This window comes from Herpailurus yagouaroundi, unplaced genomic scaffold (assembly GCF_014898765.1).
Source record: "Herpailurus yagouaroundi ecotype Mexico unplaced genomic scaffold, PumYag 198, whole genome shotgun sequence".
NCBI classification, from domain to species: Eukaryota; Metazoa; Chordata; class Mammalia; order Carnivora; family Felidae; genus Herpailurus; species Herpailurus yagouaroundi.
The window spans coordinates 17,000,558-17,004,564 of record NW_024412429.1 but is presented as its reverse complement, the minus strand read 5'-3'; the positions used below and the strand labels follow the sequence as shown (position 1 = coordinate 17,004,564).

Genomic DNA, 4,007 nt, shown 5'->3' with positions numbered 1-4,007 from the left:
AATTAGACCGGGGTTGTGGGTTTGGGGGAGGAAGACCCCCAAGGTGACGTGTGATTCTCATCCGATCATATCACGGGTACTTGCTATCACATGATTTATGCTGATGTTGACCTTGATCACCTGGCTGTGGTGTGTGTTTCAGGTTTCTCCACTGTAAATGCTACTCATTTTGGGCCTTTTTTGACCATAGGTCTAGAGCCGTGTTCTCCAGTTGGCTTTCTCAGCAATAAAGCTGAGATTTTGACCTCCACTGATCTATCTGTTATGTGTTATTTCTCGATTGATTCCATACCCGAGAAGGGAAAAAAATAAATGAATGTTAAGTATTAAATCCCTAAGACCTCAATAGCATTGATGTGGCAAAATACTGTTCATCTTTTAAGGTTTACCAGGCATCACCTCCTCTTTGAAGCCTTCCCTGATCTCGCCAGGTGGAGTCAACGTGTCCTAGTTGTTCCCAAAACCTCCACCTACATCTCTCATGGGACTTCTCACTTGTCATGATTCATTCTCCCTGCTCTTTCCTCCACAGGATTATTAGCCTCTCAAGGTCACTGGCTTGCAACCTGATTTAGAGTCTGGAATGTAGAAGATACTTAGTAAATGTTTGCAGAATGAAGAACCATTCACTCCAAATCAATGAAGGTGACTTCTCCAGGATGGAGACTCAGTGGGACTCCTTTTGGCTGGAGTAAAGCAGCCCTGATGACCAGCTCCATTCTCTTTACAGTTCCGTGGGAAGGAGGCAGGGCTGCATAGGTGGTGCGGCTGAAATAATACTTAAGTCCAGGACCCATGTGCAATTAAGACAGAGAACCCCATCAATATTCACAGCTGTTACTGAATGAGCAGCAGGAGGAAGGTAGTCCTCCCTGGCCACTAGGGCTCCTATTTGTTCAGCCTTTGAAAAGAAGTCTCAGGGCGCCTGGGTGGCGCAGTCGGTTAAGCGTCCGACTTCAGCCAGGTCACGATCTCGGGGTCCGTGAGTTCGAGCCCCGCGTCAGGCTCTGGGCTGATGGCTCAGAGCCTGGAGCCTGTTTCCGATTCTGTGTCTCCCTCTCTCTCTGCCCCTCCCCCGTTCATGCTCTGTCTCTCTCTGTCCCAAAAATAAATAAACGTTGAAAAAAAAATTAAAAAAAAAAAAGAAAAGAAAAGAAGTCTCATAAAAGGAGTGTAGTCGTAGGAACTGGTAAGTCATAATCATAAAACTCGCTATCATTGTTGAGCAAATATGATAGGCACCATGCTAGATGCTTCATACTTCTATTTAATTCTTACAATTCTGCAAGGTAGATCATTGCCTGGACCTTACCCAAAGGTCGTAAGACTAGAGACCCAGAGAGGTAAAGCCACTTGCTCGAGGTCACAAAGCTCTGAAAGCCTGGACCTCAGTGGGTCTAATTCAAAGTTCATCCAATTTCCACGGATTCCCATCTTAACTTTTTGCTTCATTTTCTGCTTCTGTAATTAGCTGAGTCTAAGAAACTGATGTGAGAAAGGACACAGTATTGGCCAACAGAACACAGCAGATGGACCAAGGTTCTGTTCTGTTTTCAAAAATAAGTCTCCATTTTTGTCAGCTGGCCCTAAAGAATGCTGACTCTAAACTATTTCTGTACATTTTACCTGAGTCTTTACTGATATGACTTACTGTGCTTTCTTAATTTTAATATGCGCATCTTCCTACATTTTAACATCCTTTAAAATTAGAAAGCCTCTGCCAGTTGCATTCATCCTGGATTGAAATCAAGTCCCTTAAGAGTGGATGTGCAGATAGTTCTATTTACAATTGTCTCAGTTGGGGGAGGTCCTACCTGCTTGGGTTCAAATTCTCAAGGGACTATTTTATCCCCACCAGTGCAAGTTGAGACTTGTGAGTCTTCTGCTGTTCCTTTTTGTATTGTAGATTTATTTTCATTTCCCCCTACACTGAAGGCATAGCCTTTGGTAGACCAGCTTTATTTGGAGAGTATCCCAATACTGGCCAATTTTTTCTTTCTTATTGTTACATAAAACAAAAATATGTCTTATACAGTCAATGGTATTTTATTGTATTTTATTGTATTGTATTTTATTTATTTTTAGAGATAGCATGAAGTGGGAGAGAGGAACAGAGGGAAAGAGAGAGAGAGAGAGAGAGAGAGAGAGAGAGAGAGAATCTTAAGCAGGCTCCATGCTAACTGTGGAGCCCGACATGGGGCTCAGTCCCATGACCCTGGTATCATGACCTGAGCCGAAATCAAGAGTCACTCAACTGACTGAGTCACCCAGGCATTCCATAGTCAATGCTATTTTAGACCCAATAAAATAAAGTTTTTTATTGAGGTCTGATGTTAGTTTCAAGCAGTGTGGTAACAAGTCTTCATGATGCCCCTCCCTGTCCCCTGTGATTCTTGCCTCCTGATATTCACACCCTTTTAAGTCCCCTTCCACATTGAAGAAGGCTGGCCTGTGCCACCAATAGGACACTATGGAAATCACATAGTGTGACTTCCAATGTTGGGTCACAAAAGCCCTTGCTGCTTCTGTCTTGTTTTCTTTTGGATCACCCATTTTGGAAGAAGCCAGCTGCCTTGTTGTGAGGACACTCAGGGAGCCCCATGGAGAGATCAATGCAAGAAGTTAGGACCTTCTGCCAACAACCAGGACTAACAACCAGGCATATGAGTGACAAACTTGAAAGCGGATCCTCCAGCCCCAGTCAAACCTTCAGATGACTGCAGCCCTGGCCGCCATCTTGCAGCCCTGGCTGCAACCTTGTGTGAGACCCTGAGTCAGAGCCACCCAGTCAAGTCACTTCCAGAATTGTGATTCACAGAAACTGTGAGACTGTAAATGCATATTGTTTTAAGTCACCGCATTTTGGTGTGATTTACTATATAGCAATGACCACTAATACAAAAGCTAGAAAAATATGTTTAAAAAAAAATTTTTTTAATGTTTATTTTATTTTTGAGGCAGAGAAAGACAGAGTGCAAGTGGGGGAGGAGCAGAGAGAGAGGGAGACACAGAATCTGAGGCAGGCTCCAGGCTCTGAGCCATCAGCACAGAGCCCAACGCCGGGTTCAAACTCACGAACCGTGAGATCATGACCTGAGCCAAAATCGGACGCTCAACCGACTGAGCCACCCAGGCACCCCTAGAAAAATATATGTTGAAACAAAAAGTTTTACTTGTTTTTTCAAAAGCAGTTTTTAGTTCTTGTTTTCTAATGATCCCTTTCTGTGTTAATTAAGAAATTTCTATTATTTTCAGGAAAATTGAGATGTAAAGAAATTATGAATATTGCTATGTCTAATGTAAAGGCGAAGACAAGTGACATCATACTTTATGCATGCTTCAAATTCTATAGTTTTATTGAGAGGTTTTTCTACTAATGATATAGATAGTAATAAAACATGTATTCCTTTTTTTTGAATGGGGAAAGTATTGGTTGAATTATTTTTAATCCAGAAGTAATACATTGCTTGCAAAGATGTCCTTTATTCTAAAATGTCTTAATTTAGGGACATCAGATAAAGAGCTATGTTAGGTTATTCAAAAGTATTACACTTGATCCTAGCCAAAAGGCTGAGAAGCGATATGTTATTCAAAAGTCTTAAAGAGAACTTGCTAACCCCTGGTTGCTAGTCAAAGTTATGTATTTGGGTATACTGTAGCTCTGACTTTGGGTTTGCTGAAACTTGCATTTTGATGAATATTTAAGGAATACACCCTTTGAAAGACTCTTGTTTTTGGATACAGCCTTTGGAAAAAGCCAGCTTGTGCTGTCTTGTATTCTATACATTTACTAAATCCATTGAAACAGACTAATATTATTTTCCTCTTTGGTATTTAAATTGATTGTTTTAACCTGCATTTTGGTTTTCACCTACGTTATTACTGTCAATTATCATACAAATCCAGAAGTTCCTAAACTTTGTTGCTCATCAGAATTACCTGTGGAGTTTATTTTTTTTATTTTTTATTTTTTTCAATGTTTTTTTTTTTTATTATTTATTTTTGGG

General features: G+C 40.9%; 1 pseudogene; it reads right to left on the bottom strand.

Annotated features, from left to right (window-relative positions):
- Positions 1–3,433: 3,433 nt before the first annotated feature.
- On the bottom strand, positions 3,434–3,582 carry LOC121013495 (uncharacterized; annotated as a pseudogene).
- Positions 3,583–4,007: the final 425 nt, after the last annotated feature.